The sequence below is a fragment of the Geotrypetes seraphini genome, chromosome 1, assembly GCF_902459505.1.
Source record: "Geotrypetes seraphini chromosome 1, aGeoSer1.1, whole genome shotgun sequence".
Lineage (NCBI taxonomy): Eukaryota > Metazoa > Chordata > Amphibia > Gymnophiona > Dermophiidae > Geotrypetes > Geotrypetes seraphini.
Genome location: NC_047084.1, coordinates 94,596,931 through 94,621,698, shown reverse-complemented (window position 1 = coordinate 94,621,698; position 24,768 = coordinate 94,596,931).

Genomic DNA, 24,768 nt, shown 5'->3' with positions numbered 1-24,768 from the left:
CGTATGAGATGGATTTGCATGCACTGCCTCCTTGAGATGCAAATCTATCTCATGCATATTTACTGTGGATATCCTGAAAACCTGGCCTGGCTCCGGCTCTCGAGGGTCGGAATTGCCTACCCCTGACCTAGCATAAAGGGAGTTTAGTAAACTTTTCTTTGGGCTGTCAGCAGCCTTTGCAAACCGTTGTATTCTTCCAATCTGATGAATAAACAATAACAGGGGACAGCATTTATTTTTTTAAACAATACTATCTTCCCTGAGTTAAATTTGACCTAGATTTTCAGTGCTAGCCCATAACCAGGTACCAGCACAAGATACCAGTGTCTTTCGCAGCATACAGAAGTTATTCAGGTACCACTGATATTAAGGTCTGGTAACAATGGGGAAATTGAACTGGAACTGAAGCCGAAGAAGAACCAGATATTTTAAAAGAAGAAGTCATAGCAGCAATTAAAGCTTTATCAAAAAACAAGTCAAAGGCTTAGAAGGTGCTAACGTGGCCCTCACTTGACTGTGTCAACAGATTTGGAAGGTAAAAACATGGCCAACCAATTGGAGAAGATCACTGGTCATACCTATACTGATGAAAGGTGACACCAAGGACTGGAACAACTACAGAACAATTGCATTAATTCCATATGCCAGCAAAATATTGCTGAAAATAATACAAAGAAGGCTACAATCATACGTTGAGCAAGAACTACCCGAAGTTCAGGCTGGTTTCAGAAAAGGTCGAAGAGCAAGAGACATTATTGCCAATGTTAGATGAATATTGGAGAAGAGCAAAGAATACCAAAACCCCCTATACCTTTGCTTCATCAACTACAGCAAAGCTTTTGACTATGTGGATCACAATAAACTATGGAGAACTCTAGTGCAAATGGGAATACTCAAACACATAACTCAGCTGATAGAGAGCCTATATGAAAATCAAGAAGCTGCAGTGAGAACTGAATATGGCAACACTGATTGGTTTCCAATAAAACGTGGCGTCAGGCAAGGATGCATCTTGTCAACTTACCTGTTCAACTCGGTGGCCAAAATATAAACAACCTGCACTATGCAGATGGTACAACGCTCATCACCAGTAGCAATAAAAAAAACATGCTGTATCTACTGAGAAAAGTCAATGCCAAAAGTCATAACATGGGATTGGAACTGAACATAAACAAAACAAAGATCATGAACATGGAAAATGGTGAAGATTTTGAGCTTGAATGCGATAGAATAGAAGTTGTAAAGGATTTCAATCTCTTGAGCTCTTTTGTAAACAAAGAAGCAACTAGCAAGGTGAAAATACTCTGCAGAATAGCATTTGGTCACACTTCAATGAAGGCTCTCGACAAAGTATTCAAAGACAAGGAGATAACACTCCAAATGAAGATCAGACTTGTCAATGTACTCATTTTCTCAATGGTCAGTTACTGATGCGAAAGCTGGACACTATGGAAACAAGACAGAAAGGAGATTGGCTCATTTGAGCTTTGGTGCTAGAGAAGGATTTTAGGCATGCCGTGGATTGCCAGAAGAACTAACAAATCGATTCTGGAAGAGATCAAACTGGCTATATCACTCAAAGCCCAAATGATGAAGTTATGACAGTGTGACTAAAATAAGACAACATAAGAACATAAGCAATGCCTCTGCTGGGTCAGACCTGCGGTCCATCACGCCCAGCAGTCCGCTCACGCGGCGGCCCAACAGGTCCAGGACCCGTGTAGTAAACCTCTATCTATACCCTTCTATCCCCTTTTCCAACAGGAAATTGTCCAATTCTTTCTTAAACCCCAAAACTGTACTCTGCCCTATAACGTCCTCTGGAAGCGCATTCCAGGTGTCCACCACACGTTGGGTAAAGAAGAACTTCCTAGCATTCGTTCTGAATCTGTCCCCTTTCAACTTTTCCGAATGCCCTCTTGTTTTTTTATTTTCTGAAAGTTTGAAGAATCTGTCCCTCTCTACTCTCTCTGTGCCCTTCATGATCTTGTAAGTCTCTATCATATCCCCTCTAAGTCTCCTCTTCTCCAGGGAAAAGAGACCCAGGTTCTCTAATCTCTCAGCGTATGAAAGGCTTTCCATCCCCTTAATCAGTCGTGTTGCTCTCCTCTGAACTCTCTCGAGTCACGCCATATCCTTCTTAAGGTACGGTGACCAATACTGGACGCAGTATTCAAGATGCGGACACACCATTGCCCGGTACAGCGGCAGGATAACTTCTTTCGTTCTGGTTGTAACACCCTTCTTGATTATACCTAGCATTCTATTCGCTCTCTTAGCGGCCGCTGCGCACTGTGCCGTCGGCTTCATTGTCATGTCCACCATTACCCCCAAGTCCCTTTCTTGGGTACTCTCAGTCAATAACATCCCTCCCATCAGAATAGCGGGACAAATCAGAATAGCGGGACAAATCAGAATAGCGGGATCACTGAAAAAGGACATCATGTTTGGGAAGATCGAAGGAACCAGGCAAAGAGGGTGACCTGCAATCGGATGGCTGGATAAGTTGAAAACAACCATGGGGATGACGCTGGAGGACCTTTCTAGACTAGCACAAAACTGATTTCTTTTTAAATCCACAATTCATCAAGTCACAATTCATGAGTCGATGGCACCTAACGCCAACAACAACTCATACAGATATTCATGCAAGTTAGGACTACTAGATATGCAGTTCTACATCTCTGGAGAGTTATACCGGAGCTAGCATTGAACACTGGTGGTGCTTAGTACTTTGGGCCAGATTCTACAAACAGTGCCGGTACTGAGGCTGCCTAAATAACGGCGTCAATCGTGCGTCAATCACACAATGGCAACATATGTAGAATTACGGCTACCTCAAACATAAGGACTGGAATTGTAGGTCAGGGTTTTCGAGGCCTACTTTTCCAACGCCTATGTTTGATGTGAATCGCATCTATAGAGGTGTCTAAGGATGCCTACAGTTGTTTCTTGTGTTAGCTATGCCTACTTTGACCTGAGGCATTCTAAGGCACCCCCATAAATGCGACCCAGGTGCAGCTTTTGTAAGCGCCTCTAGGCACCTACATTTTTGTTTTTAAACTATTTTTAAATGTTTTTTTAAAAGGCTTTGCTATTTAAGTTAAGCGTCGGTAGGACTATCTTAAGGCACTATCTATAGAATTTGAGTCTCTGCTCCATCTCCTAACTACCTCAGCTTTAACCATATAGTGCTGTGGTGGTGAATACATGATATTCACCAGCACTATCCAGTTACGTGCTGCTCAGTATCAGGTAGGGAAGTGGCCAGTGGGAGTTAACCAGGCAGAAGCCTCTCCTGCCTGGTTAGCTCCCCTTGAACATTGGCTCCCTAATTATTTTCAGGACCCAGGTTGGACAGAACCGAGGCCATTTGTTCTACAGTACATTCTAAGCAAGTGTTCCTTTGTTGAAGAATAATGCATGGCGATAACTAACCAGTTTCATGAATGTTATCTGCAAGGCCCTACTTTTTGTTTTCATTGACATTGAGGGGGTCGATATTCAAAGTGATTTAATTGGCCAGGAGAGGCTCCTAGTTGTTTAAATCACATGTGCAAGGCTATCTGAGGATATTCAATGGCACTTAACCAGATATTGCCATTGAATGTCCCTTTTGACCATTTATGCTGAAACTGGGTGATCTGGGGCGGAGTTAAGGTGGAGCAGGAATTTTGTTGGTTGGTGGCGATTCTCAATCTGCTTAACCAACAAAGTAACTGCATTAAGTTAGGACAGCAAAAGAGCAGTCCTAATTTTATGTGGTGAATTAATTGGGCGCCAGTCTAAAAATCAGCCAATAACTAGTTAACTTCCGGGTTAGAGGTCATATCCAAATTTCAACACTAGGAGCTGCTCATGCCCCAGCAGTGAATATCTGGGATATCAGCACATGATTGGAAGGTGGCTGACCAGACACTTACTGCCATGACCTGTACATTGGACCCTACCTTTTTTTTTTTTTTTTTTAAGTTAGCCCGATTTACAGCAAAGTTTAAAAGCAGTGGCATAGCAAGGGGGAGTGAACTGCTCTTGGCACAGACTTAGTGGATATGCTGGCACCTTTCTCCTTTTCCTCCCCCCCTCCCTGGTGATGGGTCTCTGAAGGGCATCCCCTATATCTCTTCACATCTTCACTGGCAGCAAGCAGGCTGTCCTACATGCTGGTCATGCAAGTCTCATCCCTAACTCTTACATAACTTCCTCTTCGTGGGACCAGGAAGTGACATCAGATAGAAGGCTCAGGTGGTGCTAGCAGCATGTAGGACAGCCTGTTCGTTGCCAGCGAAGACACAAAGAGATATGGGGGCATGTAGGGTTACCAGACATCCAGATTTCCCTGGACGGCTTTTCAAAACCCAGCACTTTGTTAGGGTTTTGAAAAGCTTTCCTCTACATCGTGTCGGGCAGGAGGTCATCACGGCATATCCGGGCATGCGTGGATGACCTCCTGCCCAACAAGAGTAGGCAGGGTGTATGTGGCTGGGGCGGGACTGGGGCATGATGGGGCGGGGATGGGTGGAACTAGGTGGGCCTGGGGGTGGGTCTAGGGGTGTCCAGATTTTCCAAACAGAAAATCTGGTAAACTTAGGGCAGGGATATCAAAGTCCCTCCTCGAGGGCCGCAATCCAGTCGGATTTTCAGGATTTCCCCAATGAATATGCATGAGATCTATTAGCATACAATGAAAACAGTGCATGCAAATAAATCTCATGCATATTCATTGGGAGAAATCCTGAAAACCCAACTGGATTGCGGCCCTCGAGGAGGGACTTTGACAGCCCTGCCCTAGGGGCATGGCAATAGTGGATTGACAGGGAAGAACACGGGGCAAGGCGACGTTGGTGTGGAGAGGAAGAGTGCATCGGGGAGGAGGCACTCGGGGCATTGATGCTGAGCGCCTCCACTCCGGGCGCCACGTTCCCTCACTACACAACCGATTATAAGTGCTGGCCCTTTTCGGCTTTCTGTCATTTTCTGTTGATTTTAGATAACTAGTGAGGCTGCACTTACCGGTAATTTTTGTCTTCATCTGACATTAAAGAATATTAAACAGATTTTTTTCACTCTGTAAAGAAAGACTTTGTATAATAATGAATATCAGACCTTCCTTTTGGAAGCCAAATTCAAAGCATTAATGCTGAACAGTATTATGCATTTATTGCACATTGGAAAGCTAGAGACCATTTTGTTATTTATTAATAACACACAAATGGAGCCCTTTACTTCATAAAATGAATAACCATCCTGATCCAAGGGAAGAGCACAGTAGAAATAAACATTAGCTCGACTTGCCATAAAATGTTCCTTGAAGTAGCAATTAATAATTAAATTATCAAGCATTACCGCTTCATTGAGCTTGAAATAAATGATTTATTAAAAGTAATGAAATGATGTATTAGTCAAGAGACAACTAATAGTCAATAACAAGTGAGTGTTTTTTGCTGCATACTGATATAGTATGTTCTACAACATTATCATAGCAGATTTATCTAATAGTTAGCACACAGTAACGGGCTCATTTTCAAAAAAGATAGACGTCTAAAAGACAGCATAAACCAGCACTTGGATGAGCTGCCATACTGGGAAAGACCAAACGTCCATCAGGCCCAGTACCCTCTATCCAACAGTGGCCAACCCAGGTTAGAAGTACTGGCAAGATCTCAAAAAGTAAAACATATTTTATGCTGGCTATCTTAATCAAATCCATCTTAATGGCTTATGTACTTCTCTTTTAGGAAGTTATTCATACCGTTTTTTTTTTTTTTGTTTTGGTTTTTTTTTTTTAAACCCTGCCAAGCTAAATACTTCCACCACATTCTCTGGCAATGAATTCCAGAGTTAAAATACATGTTGAGTGAAGAAATATTTTTTCCTGTTTGTTCACTCAATGTGCACAAAATAAGAACATGCTCCACAGCTATCAAGATAAACTGCTAAACAAATTAAGGAGTCCTTTTTACTAAAGGATGATAAGTTCAAATGTGTGCTTAACATATGAAAAACAGGCTACTACAAAACTCATTAAGGTGTTTTGTGATATTTTGCCTATTAGTGTGCACTAACTTGTGTATTAGTCCATCGTTCCCTCTAAGCTGAGAGGGAGTCCTCCATCTGCTTTGCTGCCAGTAGGGGATGGTGTTTCAATACTGTGTTTTCAATCGCAAGGGACAGATAGGTTCACTGAAAATGCCTGTTCCTCACAATTGAAAATGTGATAGTGAAACAGCACCACCCACTGGCAGAAATGTAGGTAGAGGATTCCCATTTAGCTTAGAGGGAACAGTGCATTAGTTACTTTTTCAATATATTTTTTTAGAGGGGATGTGTCATGGGTGAACAATGGGCATAGAAATGTTAACTAGCTAATGCGTTCCAATTAGTATTCAATAACGGACTAATTCTGAGTTAATGCAAGAGCACTTAGCACCTCCTAAATAGGAGGCAGTAAGGCCCGTATTTTCTAACTGGTGCCATTGTCAGCAGCCGCCTTAAAAGTGGCCGCTGATCACATGCCAATAACGCGACAGCACTGTTTAGAGAATAGCACCCCTGGCAAAGGTAGGTGCCAGAAATGTAGCTCAGTCTATAGGATTTTTTGTGTTCACGTATGCTGATGATATTCAACTGCTCCACCCCTTAAATCCAAAAGCACCTGAAGAAATAATAGAAATCAATTGTAAACTCTATAAAATTAGCTCTTTGGCTTCAGCAAAACAGACACGCATTGAATATCTCTGAATCGGAAGGCGTACTATTGCCAACCTCATTAGAAGAAAATATATGCCTACCCATCTGCATTGACTCTTCCCCAATTCAAATAGATACCAAAATCAAACTTCTTGAAATCATCCTCAACAAAGACCTCAGTTTTCACTAACAAATCAGCGCAGTTACTCAGAAATATTTTTATAAATTAAGACTCATTCGCTCCATCTCTTCTCTTCTAGACCCCCCAATCAACATTCTGATTCACTCTCTTGTAATTTCGTACATCGACTACTGCAACGCTCTATATCAGGGCCCAACACAGAAAGAGATACATCGTCTTCAACTCCTGCAAAATACTGCAGCTAAATTAATTTACCGAGCAAAGAAATTTGACCATGTCACCCCCCCCTGCCCCCCTTCTTCGTAAAGCACACTGGCAACCCATTACCCATCGTATATCCTACAAAATACAGCACTTCTACTAACATTCAAAACCAAACATTCTAACTCACCAGCTTTTACAGACAAACTTCTGATCCCATATGCGCCCTCCAGGACCCTCCGTTCCAACAATCAAAATCTGTTTACCATCCCTTCTATACGTGAACCCGTAAATCCATTTTATCGGTTACTGCCCCCTCTCTGTGGAATGCCCTTCCATTGGATTTCCGCCTAGAAAATTCTCTGCACAAATTCAAGACCAAACTTAAGACTTTTCTTTTTAAAGACGCCTCCAACCTCTGATCTAATTTCTTTCAAATAGAATCCACGTAGCTCCTTGATGGAATTCGCAAAAACGCTTCTTTTGAAGCGAGCCCTACCATAATGTATCCTCCCCCCCCCCCCCTCACTACTTTCCAACCTTTATTTTTATTTCAATCTCGATGTATTTATTAAAAAGGTGCAATTCTGGCACTAATGTTTTAGGCTCTATTAGTCGCCTTGAAAATCAGTTTAAAACGTTACTTAAACAATGTTTTTCACTGAGCTTGGGTGCTTACAAAAATGGCCAAAATGGCTCGGATATAGTGAACAGTCAGTGATAATATATTATAACACTTTCACATAAAGTGATGCAAGATGTCCATTTGTGCAATAAAAGAACAACACAGGCTCCACAACAAATTGAATGGAAGGAAAAGCCTCACAAAGGGCCCTCCCACCTCCACAAAAGTGGCTTATAAAGGTGGATGAGCGGTCACCTCATCGGCAAAAACCTTCCTTTAAATTGAAAAGCTCTGTGTTGTGTTGTGAAATCTCAAAACGATAGGTGAATATAAATCAACTTATCCTCAGCTGATTGGTACACCCACGGTGGCCAGCATTTCACAAATCTGCTGCCTCAGGGTGGAACACAACCAATCAGACTGGAATATAAACAAAAATAACACAATGTTAAAAAAAAACTTCTTCATATACTCCAGTCACTGTTTTCAGGAAATTCTGTTTCACACAACGCGTGGTGGGTGCTTGGAATGCACTCCCGGAGGAGGTTGTGGAGGAGACTACTGTTCTGGGATTCAAACGCAAGTTGGATGCACATCTTCTTGCATATCATATTGAGGGATACGGTAAATCCGGGTCTCCAAAAAGGAGTACCTAAATGGGCTGCCGCGTGTGCAGATCGCCGGACTAGATGGACCTCGGTCTGATCCGGTGAGGGCGTTTCTTATGTTCTTATGTACAATAAATCTCAAAAGACATACCTTTAAAGTGCGACACAGAACGCGTCTCCTGCATCTCAAGATGGCTCCTCACAGACTCGCCCTGAATTTGAACGCTCCCGGTGTAACTACGTCATACCTGGAAGTGGCAACGCGTCATTACTAAGACGCTATTGCTTCAAAATGGACTACTGACAAAGCAATAACTAGCAATTAAAAGGGAAAAAAACGCCCAAAACACGGCATGCCTTAAAAAAATGGCACGCCTAAAAAAACGGCACCATTTAGAGAATCTGGGCCTAAATGCTCCTACATTAACTTTTTACATTAGCGCACAGCCGGAAAATAAATGATTCAAAACTGTCTTAAATTGTGTCATTTTGAATCTGAGCTTAACAGATGGGAAAAGTCTTGCACTATGACATGTTAAACCAGTGGTTCTCAGCTTCTCTTCCGTTGTGACCAAGGCTGGTTTTAGACATGCAGAAATTAAGGAGGGGGCCCCTGATCCTCTCTCCTCTCTGGACCATCCTCCCGATATCTCCACCTCCAATTACTACCACACATAAAACAACTTTAAATGACTTTCTTAAATGACACAAAACAGAGACAGACCTTTACCAAACACAGAACAAGGGATCACAAATAGAAACTGAACTGGGAAGCCCAAGAAATTAAACTCTGCAAGTATTACAGCACTGGAGAAATTAAAAAAACAAAAAACCAACAACCAGATATGCACTTCTTTCTGTACAGATCACACGTGGATCTCCGTCTCCAGCGGTGTTCAAGGCCCAGTTAAAAGTGCTTTCGACACTTAACTCCTTTCACCCTGGGTTCTGCATCCCCAACCCTATATGTCAAGTCTGTCCAAGTTAGTTTGTAAGCTCTTCTGAGCAGGGACTGTCTATAAATGTCAAAATGTACAGCGCTGCGTACACCTTTCAGAGCTATTATATAAGTAACCAGCTGATTACCCAGCGTTGCCCGGATATTTATTTATCCCAAAATGTCCAACCCCCTACATGTCCCACCCCCCTATGTCCAACATGTCCCACCCCCCACATTACCCCCCCCCACATGTCCCATATGCCCCACCCCCATGTCCCAACCCCCTACCCAACACATGTCCCAAAGGAATGTCCCTCTCTATGGGGCTGAACTTAGACTTAAACGGCATCGGGAGTGTCGGTATTCATCTCTGCGAGCCCAAAAACTATGGGTTGGACATTAATATCTGTCGCTTTTGATAATTTTAACATATCACCCCCTTCCCACCCCCACAGTATTTTACCCCGTCCCACCTGCACAATATTTTTCCCCAGATAGTAAGTCATATGTGTACCAAGTTTGGTTGAAATCTCTCCATGCGTTTGCTAAGTATTCATCTGTGAGCCCGAAAACACTATGGGGTAGATACTAAAATCTGTCATTTTCAATCATTTTTACATATCCCCCCCTTCTCACCCCCACAGTGTTTGTCCTCAGATAGTAAGTAATGTGTATGTCAAGTTTGGTTGAAATCTGTCCATGCATTGAAGAGTTATGCTGGAACATACATACACACACACACACACACATATATTCAAATTATAATGTGAAATATTTGACAAAATGAATACAATACAATTAATGCAAAACTTGATTATAAACAACATTTTTAGTTTCACCTCCAGGAGCAAGAACATATAAAATCTTGGGTGAACCCACCCTTGTGCAAGCAACATAGAGTTGTGGGCCGCGAGACCCCCAGAACATATCACCCCAGGTAGTGAGGGATCTGCATACCAAGTTTCGTTCAAATCGGTCAAGCCGTTTTTGAATTACTGTGAGAATGGCAGCTTTTTACATTTTTTCCATTGACATGAATGGGTGTAATCTGATTTTCTGTTTGTAGCTCTGCCCACGTGTGCAGATGGGCCGCGAGACCCCCAGAACATATCATTAGAGAATGACACGGGGAAAAAATCTGTCCCCGTCACCGCCCCGTCACCGGCCCACCATCCTCTGCACCGCCCCGTCACCGCCGTTCCCTTCACCGCCCCATCACCGTCACCGCCATCCCTTTCACCGCCCCGTCACCGCCACTGCCATCCCATTCACCGCCCCGTCACCGTCCCCGCTGCATTCATATAAGCCTTAGTACTGTAATATTTAGCTTATTCCTTTCTTATAAATCAAAGTTCCTGCTGCTGAACTAGAGAAAGAGATGTTCAGCTGGCAGGGCTTTGTTTATAAATTTTTATCAACACAACTAATATACTATTTTATCCTAAAGCAAAAAATAAATAAATAAATATAATTTTTTTTTTCTACCTTTGTTGTCTGGTTTCTGCTTTCCACATCTTCTCATTGAATTCCTTCCATCCACTGTGTGTCTTCTCTCTGCGTCTTCCATTTGCTGTTACTGTGCCTCTCCCTTAACCCCCCCCCCCCCCAATTGGTCTAGCACCCATCTTCTTCCCTCCGCTCCCGCATAGTCTGGCATCTGTCTTCTTCCCACTCTGTCTTCCACATTTCCCTTGGGGGTCTGTTCCTCTCCACCCTCCTTCAATGTCTGTTCTATTCCTTTCCACCACCACCCTTCCCTCCCTCCTTTACCATCTGTTCCTTTCTACTACCCTTCAGCTCCTCTCACGTGGCTTATCTATCTACCGTACCTTCCTCCCTCTTATTTTCATGGCACGTTACAATGTAATTTGTGCAAGCCACTGGAGCCTGCGAGCTCGGTCCCTGTCCCATCCCCACAAACCATCTCGCTTCTGTGCTCCTATTTTCTCCATTTCTAATATCTCCCCTATGTATCTGTCATTGCCCCCCCTGTGTCCATATACCATCCCCATGGCATGTCCCCTTTATGTCTCTGTCCCTATGCCCCATGCACATAATTTCCCCTCTTTCTGTTACCTTCCTGTGTCCAGATTTCCCCTATCTTCCTCTTCCATACCAGTGTGTCTCTTCTTTTCAACCCCATCTAGCTTTTTCCCCTCTTTCTTCCCCCCCCACCCCCTGCTTCTAGCATCTGGCTCACCTGCCAGTCCTTCCCTTTCTTTCCTGCCGTGGGTTTTTCTTTCCGACTTCATCCCCTTGGCCCAGAATCCTTTTCCCTTTCACTCCCTCCTTCCAATTTGAGCCGGGATGGGAACACTAGCGATCGCACGGTCCCCGCAGCCACTACCTGCCTGCCCAATCGATCCTAGTGTTTAGCCAGCTCTCTCCCTTCTCCTCACCTTAGTTTATAGGTTTTCTTTTTCAGCGACCTGCACGCTTTCCCAAAGAGCCGCGCACACGCGGCTGCTCAGTGTTCAATCTTCTGCTCTGCTGCAACTTCCTGTTTCCGGTTGCGTCAGAGCAGAAGATGAAACTGAGCAGCAGCGGGTGCGCGGCTCTCTGATAGTGTGCGGGTCGCCGAAAAAGAAAATCTACAAACTAAGGTGAGGAGAAGGGAGAGAGCTGGCTAAACACTAGAATCGATTGGGCAGGCGGGTGTGAGCTGCGGGGACCGCGTGATCCTTCATGCCTCACTGCGGGGACAAGACCATTCACCGCCCCGCGGGCGGTGAATGGCCTTGTCCCCGTCGCCGCAGCGACTGCTAGTTTTCTTCCCCGTTTTCGGCGGGTGACCCGCGGCTAAAATGCGGTGGCCGCGGGTAAACCGCCACCGTGTCATTCTCTACATATCATCCCAGGTAGTGAGGGATGTGCATACCAAGTTTCGTTCAAATCGGTCAAGCCGTTTTTGAATTACTGTGAGAATGGCAGCTTTTTACATTTTTTCCATTGACATGAATGGGTGAAATCTGATTTTATGTTTGTAGCTCCGTCCACGTGTGCAGGTGGGCCGCGAGACCCCCAGAACATATCATCCCAGGTAGTGAGGGATCTGCATACCAAGTTTCGTTCAAATCGGTCAAGCCGTTTTTGCATGATCGCGGCACATACACACACACATACATACATACACACATACATACCTCCGATTTTATATATATAGATAAGTAGTAGTAGTAGGTCCAGGTCCACTAAAAATTAGCCACCTCCCTTGCTGAGGCTAGTGAGGCTCCCAAAATCCTGCCAGTTGAAGACCACCTCCTCCGGTCTGGTAGCCAGACATCTCTAAGCTCTGCAGCTAGCGCTAGTGACTCTGAGCTGCCACCAGCTGCAGAGCTTGAAGAGTGCTGGTCGCCGGTCTAGAGGAAGAGGTCTTCAGCTGGCAGTTGCTGTCCATATGTTTTTTCAGTGACGGGACAAAAGCGCACCAGACAAACGCACGCCGACAAATGGGACCAGACAATTGAGCGCAAGACTTCAGTGCACCGCACTAAAACCTTATTTTAAAGGGCTCCGACGGGGTGTGTGGGGGGGAGCCTCCCACTTTACTTAATACTGTTCGCGCTGCCATGTTGGGGGAGTGTAGGGGGGAAAGTTAAGTTTCCTCTATAATGGGGGGTTACAACCACTCAAAACCACCCCCAACGGCAGTGCAAACAGTATTAAGTATAGTGGGGGGGGGGTTCCCCCCCCACACCCGCTGTCGGAGCCCTTTAAAATAAGGTTTTAGTGCGGCGCGCTGAAGTCTTGCGCTCAATTGTCTGGTCCCATTTGTCGGCGCCCGTTTGTCTGGTGCGCTTATAACTATGAACCATTTTTTCTCCTCTCTCCTGACTTGTTTCATTCCATCACTACTCCTGTCTTTGATATACTGGTCTTCCTTTTTTAGCTCTTCCTGCCCTTTTTTGTTACTTTTCTGCCTCTCTGTTCACTCAAATTTCACCCTTGCAGCTTACTTACCAACTTCCCTTCTCCCTTTCTCATGCTCTAGCTCTCCCATTTTCCATTTCATGCCTTCCCCAGCCTCCTATTCCCTTATATGTTTCATCTACACCTCTGTACTTACTATCCTCCTCTCATGCATCTCCTTGCCACTCTCTCAGTCTCTCCCACATGATTCCACAGTTTCCAGTATATCCCCCTCCTTCCATTCTTGACCCTTAATAGCCCAATGTCAACCTACAAAGTTTTTCTTTGACACTGTCGACCACAACCTCTTATCCAGACTCTATGACCTTGGAATCAAGGACTCTGCCCTCCAATGGTTCCCCTCCTTCCTTCACCAAAGAACCCAAACATTCCTACTGGGGATGCACAAATATAACCCCAAGCCTTTCAGATACGGTGTTCCCCAAGGTGCCCTTCTATGCCCCCTCCTATTTAACCTCTACATCAGACCTGTCATTGATATAGCCCAGAAGCACAATGTTAAAATCCACTCCTATGCCGATGACATCCAGCTGCTCCTCCCACTAGGCGAAAAACGATCATCCCAAATCGCCAACCTCCAATACTGTCTCTCTGACATGAAAATCTGGATGACAAACAACAAACTACAGCTGAACGCCTCCAAGACTGAACTTTTATGGATCAGAAAAAAAAGTACCAAATACACACGCCCAACACTATCATGGGGCTCCACCTTACTAATTGAAGCAGATCAAGTACGCAGCCTAGTAGTAACATTAGACAGCCACCTGTCCCTGTCCACCCACATATCTCAAGTAGTCTCTACCTCCTTCTACTACCTGCGCCAACTAAGAAGGATCAAACCCTACATCTCCACACCTGACATGGCCCAACTCCTTTACACCTATGTCCTCTCCAGGATGGATTACTGCAACACCCTATTTAATGGAGTAGCCAAAATAGACCTCAAAGCGCCTCCAGCGGGTACAAAATGCAGCAATCCACCTCCAACTCAGCCTCAACTACCACGAACCCATCTCCCCAGCCCTCCGCGCTGAACACTGGCTTCCAATTAACCAACGCTGCGCATTCAAGGCCCTGGTAATAGCGCATAAAGGAATTTACGCCACATACCCCTACCTACATAAAATCCAAGCTAACCCTGTACACCCCCACCCGCCCCCTCCGCTCGGAAATGGAGAAACGCCAATGCATCCCCCCAGGAAGGTCCCTCCCGTCAGAAACTGCCCGCAAACGCTCCTACAGCCACTTCATCCCCCAACTCTGGAACCAACTCCCCCCACAAATCAGACTACAGAACTCATTGATGACCTTCCGGAAAGCGGTAAAGACCCTCCTCTTCAACTAAAATTCAACCTCAGTCTATACCTCACCCCCCTTAAACCCCCTCCTCCTCTCTTCTCCATTCTAAACTTCTACTGAAATTGCTGTATAGTCTTTGTATTGCCCACTGTGAATGTTTGCTTGTAGGCCGTTCTGAGTTACTGGGAGAATGGGATAAAAATCTAAATAAATAAATAAAGTCTAATGTGGCTTTTAGTACACTACCCTTTATCACATTAAAATGAAATTCCACTGTTAGAGATGTCTGAAAATGATTTGGCGGTACCAGCAACATTACTCTTAATGGTAGCTTTGGCACCGGATAAAAACTTTCTCCTCAGACTATTCTTTAAAACTAGACAGAAAGAATTTTTGGGTTTGAAAGTTCAAATGTACCCCGATTTATCTAGGGATACCCAAAAGCGTCGCAGAGAATTTCTATTGTTAAAACCTGGAATATTAGCCCATGGGTCGACTTTCTATCTGCGTGTAAATGCGTTGTGCATTATTCTTCACAAAAGTTTGTCTTTTTTGAACCTTTCCAATTGTCTACGTTTCTCTCTTTGTCATGTATTGAAAAAGAAAAGGATAAGACCTCAAGCCCTAATATGAAAATATGAAGTGATTTTCCCTCTGTTCAGCTAATCAAGCCGCGCAAGCGGGGTTAGCGCGTCGGACGTTTTATCACGCGCTAACCCCCGCGGCCGTCTAAAAAACTAATGCCTGCTCAATGCAGGCGTTAGCGGCTAGCACGGCAGGCGGTTTAATGCGCGTTAAATCCCTACTGCAGCTTGATCAAAAGGACCCCTATGTTTTATTTAAGGTTTTTCTTTGTAACCGTTCAATATATCTTGGATCTAACCAAACGTGGACTTGAGTTGGGGACTAAGCTAAATAACTTTATTTCTTTTAAAATATGGTATAGAATTTTTCTTATTCTATGTTTAGATCCTGCTTTTCTGTACAAGTTTATACTTGATATGTTTAATTTAAAATTGATAAATAAAATAATAAAATGAAATTCCACGGTTCCGATGGAAGGAGATGATATACCAAGGGATTCCAGTCAGGCGAAATTAACACAAACAAATCAAGGGGCTGATTTTTCTAATCTGTACATTAGGGTGGTCCAAAAAAAATTAACACATTTCATTTGTCCCCAAGGCTAATTTTATTCCTTTATATAAAAATGAGAAACGCACAAAATTTTACTTAAAACCAACAAATTTTAGGAGTTGCCCCACCTTGCTGATTTTTTAAAAAACTATTGCTAAGCTTAACATTACTATCCTTCTCTCATGCATCTCCTTGCCACTCTCTCAGTCTCTCCCACATGATTCCACAGTTTCCAGTATATCCCCCTCCCTCCACTCAACAAATAATCAACTTTGGAACTCACTTCCTGGGGTTTTGAGATTGTGTGAAAATCGTGTGTGCTTTAAGAAACAGCTAAAAACACAATTATTTGTAGAAACCTTCATGTGATGTGTAAAGGGAAGTCATCGTCTTATCAGAGGTTATGTTATGTCCTCTAGGGTTGAGAGATGCTGAAGATATCAAGACTAGTATCTTAATGCACTAATCTTAGGACTACTTATTGCTTGTCTTGGTGACTTGCTGTTTGTTTTAACATTATGTACGTTCCTTGTGTCAACCCAGGGCAGGATTAACCAATAGGCCCAATAGGCACATGCCTAGGGCCCAAAATGGTCAAGGGGGCCCGATGAAGGAGGGCATCAACATTGTTTTTTCCAAACGGCGAAGGGCCCCTCCAGCATCGATCGACAATGCGGGCCCCCACCCCCCGATCGGTAACGCGGCCCCCCCCCCATCGACGGAAAGTAAGACAAAGCAAGCAACGCAGGTAAGAAAGGCAACTGGAACTGTAATTTTGCAAGCGGTACTGCTTGCCCAAAGCTTCCCTCTGACGCAGCTTCATTTTTCCGCTTGGGCACATGGTGGGGTGGGGCAGGGCAGGAGGCCCAGTGTACTTGTGTGCCTAGGGGCCCTTGAATTAATCCTGCCCTGTGTCCACCGCCTAGATTTTAAGTTGTTTATACATTTTTAAAATAAATAAATAATTGATCAGGCCATTAAAAGCTTATTTAAAAAAAATTTGAACAATTAATTAAGAGCTCCATGTGGAACTCGGCTTGAGATGTGAGAATAGAAGTGATATGACTTGGGCATTTGTGTTAGGCACTGATAAATTAGACCATGGAAACCCTGGCCTAATATATTGGCACCTAACGTCTGAAAGTCTACTGATGCCTAAGTTAGGGGAAGTTAAACACGATTCTATGAATGACACCAAGCACATGATTGGCCACCACGTAGAATGGTGCCTAGGAATTAGACACCATTTATAGAATCAGGCCCTAAGTATCTATCTTGGACCTGCTGATTAAACAAGATTTAAAACTAGGGTTACCAGGACTGGCCGGGCTCCCGGACGGACTTTCCATAACCCAACATTTGTCCGGGTTTTGGAAAGCCCCAACGAGCTCCAGTCTAGGGTCACCAGATTTTCCAAATGGAAAATCCGGATCCATGGCCCCGCCCCCCAAGCACGTCCCTTTCCGACTGGCCACGCCCCGTTCTTCCCCCAGGCCCGCCCCCTCAACCTGCACGAGTAATGAGCAATGTCAGATGACATTCGTGCATGCGTTGGTGTGACTTGATGATATCACACGCATACACGTGACATCACCGCGTTGCATCCGCGCATGTGCGAATGCCATCCCGGCGAGGGAGGAAGTAGGACCGTTGGACGATAGAGACAAAAGGGGAATGATAAAGGACGAAAAAGAGGTAGCCAATAGGTTAAACAAGAACTTCTCAGCAGTCTTCACAAGCGAGGACACATCCAGTGTACCAGAACCTGATGAGATCTTCCATGGAGACCAAGAAGAAAAACTGACGACATGAGGATATCCTCCAACAGATAGACAGATTGAAAAGCGACAAATCACCTGGCCCGGACGGGATCCACCCTAGAGTACTAAAAGAACTAAGAAATGAGATATCGGAAATACTCCAACGAGTTTGCATCCTATCCTTGAAAACTGGCGAGATCCCGGAGAACTGGAAGATAGCAAATGTTACACCTATCTTTAAAGAGGGGTCGAGAGGAGACCCGGGAAATTACAGACCGGTAAGTTTGACATCAGTTCCGGGCAAGATGGTAGAAGTACTGGTAAAGGACAGCATCTGTGAGCACATTGAAAAAAATGGGCTAATGAAAGTGAGCCAGCATGGCTTCTGCAAAGGAAGATCGTGCCAAACAAATTTACTGCACTTCTTTGAGGGTGTAAACAGCCAGTTGGATAAAGGGGAACCTGTAGACATCATTTACCTCGACTTCCAAAAGGCCTTTGACAAGGTACCCCATGAGCGGCTACTTAGGAAACTGTGGAACCACAGGGTGGAAGGGGACGTACACAGATGGGTTAAACACTGGTTGGCAGGCAGAAGGCAGAGGGTTGGAGTGAAGGGTCATTACTCAGACTGGAGGAGGATCACGAGTGTAGTTCCGCAGGGGTCGGTCCTCAGATCGCTGCTGTTCAATGTATTTATTAATGACATGGAAACGGGGACAAAGTGTGAAGTAATAAAATTTGCGGATGACACTAAACTCTGTAGCAGGGTTAGAACTGCGGAAGAATGTGAGGACCTACAAAGGGACCTGAACAAACTAGAGGAGTGGGCGAATAAATGGCAGATGAACTTCAATGTAGGGAAATGCAACGTAGGGAAAAAAACCCCGATGTTCAGCTACCAAATTGGGGGATTAGTACTAGAGGGAAGTAACCTTGAAAGAGACTTGGGTGTACTGGTGGACACAACAATGAAGTCAACGGCACAATGCGCAGCAGCCTCGAAGAGGGCAAACAGAATGTTGGGTTTCATTAAGAAGGGTATTACTACCAGAACGAAGGAAGTCATCATGCCGATGTACCGCGCGAAGGTGCGACCACATCTGGAGTACTGTGTCCAATATTGGTCGCCGCACCTAAAGAAGAACATGGAGATACTTGAGAGGGTTCAGAGAAGAATGACAAGAATGATAAAAGGTATGGAAAACCTTTCATACGCAGAGAGGCTAGAAAGGCTGGGGTTCTTCACCCTGGAGAAGCGAAGACTCAGAGGAGACATGATAGAGACTTACAAGATCATGAAGGGCATAGAGAAGGTGGAAAGGGACAGGTTCTTCAGCCTATTGGGAACTACAAGAACAAGGGGGCACTCGCAGAAATTGAAAGGGGACCAGTTTAGAACCAATGCTAGGAAATATTTCTTCACTCAGAGGGTGATGGACACCTGGAATGCGCTTCCAGAGGGTGTGATAGGACAGAGTACATTAAGGGGATTCAAAGAAGGATTGGACAAGTTCCTGAAGGATACGGGCTGGAGGGATATAGATAGAGGTAGAGATAGGATCATGGAAGAGTATAGATAGAAGAAAAATAGGGACTAAAGGGTTTTAGACAAAGGATCACTTACAGGTCATGGACCTGATGGGCCGCCGCGGGAGTGGACTGCTGGGCGCGATGGACCCCCTGGTCTGACCCAGCAGAGGCAACTTCTTATGTTCTTATGTTCTTAAAACCCAGACAAAGTGCCAGGTTTTGAAAAGCCATCCGGATCCCTGGACATGTCCTCAAAAGGAGGACATCTCTAGAGAAATCCGGATGTCTGGTAACCCTACTCCGTCCACATCTGGAGGGCCTCTGAACATGCGCAGATGACGTCACACACCTGCACATGCTCCAGGCCCTCCAGACAATGGCTTAAGCTCACCTGGAAGAAGAGAGAAGGTTTCTGGGGTGCAGAATAGGAGGTACTGGAGATGAAACTGGGAGGGGCTGGGGCAGAACAGGCCACTAAATCAGTGTTCCCGCTAAGCTGCGTTGGCCTGCGCTCGCGCACAAAATATTACATCGCAGCGCAAAGTTTCTCTTCACAGCGCACACACGCGTCGGTAAGGTAAGGGGACGCATTGGGGGGATTGCACTTCCCCACAATTGCCATGCTTCGGTTCCTCTTCTTCCTTCCTTCCTCCCCCCCCCCCCCCCGCGGGACCCTGCGGCACCATCAACTCTTACTCCCTCTAATGTCGGCCCTGCAGCTCCAGACTTCCTCGCACCTTCTCCCCTCCCCCTTTGGATCGCTATTATTTTAAATGTTATAGCCGCGGAGCTGTATCCATCAGTGGAGATGTCTAACCTCGGCCTGCCCCGGAACTCTTACTGCAGCAGCCGCCCGTCTAGGCAGGAACAGGAAGTCACTGTTGCAGTAAGAGTTCCGGGGCAGGCCGAGGTTAGACATCTCCACTGATGGATACAGCTCCGCGGCTATAACATTTAAAATAATAGCGATCCAAAGGGGGAGGGGAGAAGGTGCGAGGAAGTCTGGAGCTGCAGGGCCGACATTAGAGGGAGTAAGAGTTGATGGTGCCGCAGGGTCCCGCGGGGGGGGGGGGGGGGGAGGAAGGAAGGAAGAAGAGGAACCGAAGCATGGCAATTGTGGGGAAGTGCAGAGCTGCAGGGAAGAGTGTTGCGGTACCCAGCTGGAGGGAGAAGGAAGATGAGGGAGGGAATTAAAGGAGATGCCAGGGCTTGGAGCGTAGGAGGAAGGTATGCCAGTCTAAGGGAAAAGGAAGGGGGAGATGTGAGAGCATGGAGGGGGAGCGAAAGATGGAAGAAAAGGAAAGGAGAGAGATGCCAGAGAATCAGGGAAGGGGAGATACCAGACTATGAGGAGAGGTGTGGGAGAGTGAAGGCGAGGAGAGAGATGCCAGACCAATGGGGTGAAAGGAGAGATGGAAGGGGGAGGCATACAGTTTCTGGAAGGGGCATAGAAGGAGAGAAGATGCCATATAGGGGAAGAGAGACGGCAGACAGTGGATGGAAGGAAGAGAGTTACAAGAAGATGAGGAAAGGAGAAACCACAGAAGACAAAGGTAGAAAAAAATTTCTATTTATTTATTGCTTTAGGAGACATGTGTCACTGTTTCTGTGAAGCATTGTATGCAGAGTCCAGCTTCTTGCTGGTTCAATTTAACCTTTGTCTATGTATTTTTATTTTATCCCCCCTTTTACAAAACTGTGAAGCGTTTTTAGCACCAGCCTTGGTGGTAGCAGCTCTGATGCTCAGAATTTTATGAGCATCAGAGCTGTTACCTCCGTAGCTAAAATCCACACTACAGTTTTGTAAAAGAGGGAGGGGTTAGTTTGTGATTACATATTCCTTACTAGGCGAAGGTGTTTTCTGTGTTCTGTGTGTTCGAAAGACATGGTTTTCTGTTAGGATTGACGGTGTAGGATTGATCTGTGCTGGTCTGGCTTGTTTAGTTTTACAATGGGTGTATTGATGTACTGCTCACTGCAATATGTAAGATGCTGCCTTTTCCTAGGTACTCATGTGTGACGTGTGGTTTGTTACTAAAAATCATGTTTTTCTTACAGATGGGGGGGGTGTGCCAAAAAATGATGGGCCCCGGATGTTACATATGCTAGGTACGCCACTGTATGTAAAGATACCAGAAAGCTGGCGTAGCAAAAACTTCTAAGTTTTGAGTATTTAACCCTCCCACAATCTCACGGGCACTCGTTTCAAGTTTATTGAGATTTTGATTTAAACGCAATATCAAATATTTTCAATGCGTATAACAAAAATAAATTTGGGGAAATAAAACCATTTGAACCAGTGTTCCCGCTAAGCTGCGCTGGCGTGCGCTGGCGCACAAAATATTACATCGCAGCGCACACGTTTCTCGTCACAGCGCACGATCGGAAGAGGCGTACGGCAGATGGCAGGGCGGCGAGAGGAGAATCGGGCGAGTTGGCTCATAACTTGCTGGCGCCCGATATTTTTGGCTCACGGTGAAAAAAGTTTGCTCACAACACCCGCCCGCTTAGAGGGAACACTGGGTGGGACTGGAGGCGGAACAAGTTGGGGTCATGTGTCCAGGCACTCCCGGAGAAAAATATAGTAACCCTAGCTAAAACTGATTAATTTCCCCTCTCTCTCTCTCTCCTCTCTTTACTCTCTCTCTCTCAGCTGTTGCTTCTCTCTCCTCCCTTTCTCTTCTCTCTCTCTCTCAGCTGTTGCTTCTCTGTCTTCTCTCTCTCTCTCTCTCTTTTCTCTCTCTCTCATTTCTATCTCCACTCTCTATCTCCTCTCTTTCTTCTCTTTCTCTTCTCTCCTCTCTCTTACTCTCTCCTTTCTCTCAGCTGTTTCTTCTCTCTCTCCTCTTTCTTCTCTCTCTCTCTCCTCTCTCAGCTGTTGCTTCTGGCTCTCCTCTCGCCTCTCCTCTCGCTCTTCTCTCTCTCTCTCACTCTCTCCTCTCTCTCAGTTGTCGCTTCACTCCTTCCTCTCTCTCCTCTCTCTCAGCTGTTGCTTCTCTCCTTTCTCTCTCTCTTCTCTCTCTCTCTCCTCTCCTCTTTCGCTCTCTCTCCTCTCTCTCAGCTGTCGCTTCTCTCCTTCCTCTCTCTCTCTCTCTCTTCTCTCTCTCAGCTGTTGCTTCTCTCTCTCTCTCTCTCTCTCTCTCTCTTTCTCAGCTGTTGCTTCTCTCTCCCCTCTCTCTCTCTCAGTTGTTGTTGAGCCCTGTGCAACCCACCCGCTGGAACCTTCCCCACCCCAGCCTTCTGCTTTGCCATCATCAGGGCTGACAGCAATTTTTGTACTCTCCATATTTGCACCATAGGAATCACCCAGCCCTTAGTAGAGTACTGTATATTTATAGATACAAGTGTATTCCAATAGATAGAGCAGGACCTAGAGTATATATACTTGTGTTCTTGTGTTTGGGTTATTTTCACCTGCTTGCCCTGAAATCCCCCTTCTCCTAACTCATGTGCATTCCACTTTGTGCCTGGAGTTCTTCAATTTCTTGTATAAATATTTGTTACTACACGAAGAAAAGGGAGTAAAAAAAGCTTTCTTGAAAAAGGGTTGTAAAGCTTTTATGAACAGGAGGCTCAGGCAAGCCAAGAATTACAGTTTATAAATTGATTTGTCTTTATGCTGTTTAGAAAGCCTTCACTGTTCAAGGGCTGGTTTTGCCACTTATCATGCATGCACTCACACTGAGGCAGCCTTTGTTTGACCTCTTAATCAAATCGAGTGCCAGTAGAAAGAAAGGAGATACACGATAGCTTATGTAAACGCTAAGTTGGCTTGGATCCCCTGAACCATCTGTACTTCTTGTTATGGTCAGACTAAATGTCTGCTAATGGTTCCCTACTTATATGATCCATTTATGTTGTGTGGTTTGTTTTTTTTAATTTTTTTTTTTTTTAGTGAAAAACAAATGGCGTTATTGGAGCTGCCTCCTTTTATTACAGCTGTGAATCACAGTGCTCGAAAATCATCCAAACTTATGTCAACCCGCAGGGTCTCTGCTTAGATTGGAATAGTCCAAACTGCTGATTTGGCTACGCTGGATTCTTGAATTTCTATTCATCTACAAAACGAGCACGTTTGACGAGTGGAGAAAAAAGGCTGGGCTTGATTACAACTCTAGCTTACCCGCTTGGGCTTATCGGTTGTTAATTACTCTGATGACTGAATGGGGGGGGGGGTCCTTATACTAAGCTGCATTAAAAAAGTGGCCAGCACGAGGGTTTAAGGACAAAGGCAAAAACTGCATTGGTGATGTACAAGATACCAAGTCTTTAATAAACAATCACAAAGAGATAAATATAGTCGTAAAACAGTTTGTATCCAAAAGGATTACATAAGAACATAAGAATTGCCGCTGCTAGGTCAGACCAGTGGTCCATCGTGCCCAGCAGTCCGCTCACGCGACGGCCCTTTGATCAAAGACCAGCGCCCTGAGACTAGCACTACCTGCGTACATTCCGGTTCAGCAGGAACTTGTCTAACTTTGTCTTGAATTTCTTGAGGATGTTTTCCTTATCAAACTGTGTCCGTCAAGGTGATCAATGATGCGGCCCTTTATCAGCGCCTCCACCATCTTTCCTGGTACCGAGATCAGACTCACTGGTCTGTAGTTTTCCAGGTCTCCCCTCGAACCTTTTTTGAAGATCGGCATAACATTCGCCATCTTCCAGTCCTCCGGAATCTTTCCTGATTTGATCGACAGATTGGCTATTAACTGAAGCAGTTCAGCTATAGTCCCTTTCAGTTCCTTGATGACCCTCGGATGGATACCATCCAGTCCCGGGGATTTATCGCTCTTAAACCTATCACTCTGCCTGCATATCTCTTCTAGACTGACCGTTAACCCTATCAGTATCCCGTTTTCACTTCCAGCATATAGCCTGATGAGTTCCGATATGCTGTATATATCCTCTTCGTAAATACAGACGCAAAAAATGTGTTCAGTTTGTCGGCGATTGCTTTGTCCTCCTTTAGCGCTCCCTTTATTCCTTAGTCATCCAACGGTCCCACCACTTCCTTCACAGGTCGTTTCCCCTTAATATTGATGAACCCGGACCCGACATGGTCCGGGTTTCGAAGAAACACTTCTTCCTCAGGGGTCCTAAATGGTATCATATACAGGAAACCTGATGGATAACAACTGGAGTTGGCGGTAACCAGACGAACAAACTGTGAGAGCTCCTACGCAGTGCAGGACTCCAGTTGTTATCCATCAGGTTTCCTGTATATGATACCATTTAAGACCCCTGAGGAAGGAGTGTTTCTTCGAAACCCGGACCATGTCGGGACCGGGTTCATCAATCCTTTTGCATTCAAATTGTTTCATGACTATATTTATCTTTTTATGATTGTTCATTCAAGACTTGGGATCTTGCACATCACTACTGCAATTTTTGCCTATCCTTCGACTCGATATTTCACTGCAGTTTTGTTGGATCCTTTGTTTGTTTGCAGCACTGGGGTTTCCCATGTGCTGAGGCCACTTTTAGCATGGCTGTAAGATGGCCTTATTTCCTCCCCCCCCCCCCAATTAATGGTCATATGCTCATTTCCCCATTTCTGCGTGAGCCCTTACCACTACCCATTAAGTAGGTGGTAATGGTCCCCATGTTAGCTAGGATTACCAGATTTTCCATTTGGAAAATCCAAACCCTCTAGACCCGCCCCCCAGGCACACCCAGTTCCACCATTCCCTGCCCCATTATGCCCCAATCTCGCCCCCAATCCTACCCTAGCCCCGCCCCTGCTGCCCGCTTTCGTCGGGCAGGAGCACGTCCGCGCATGCGCGGAGGCAACGCGATGATCTCAAGTGCACGCACATGCGCAGGGTGCACTCCTGCCCGACCGTGATATATTCCAAACTTTTCAAAACCTGGACAAAGTGACGGGTTTTGAAAAGCCG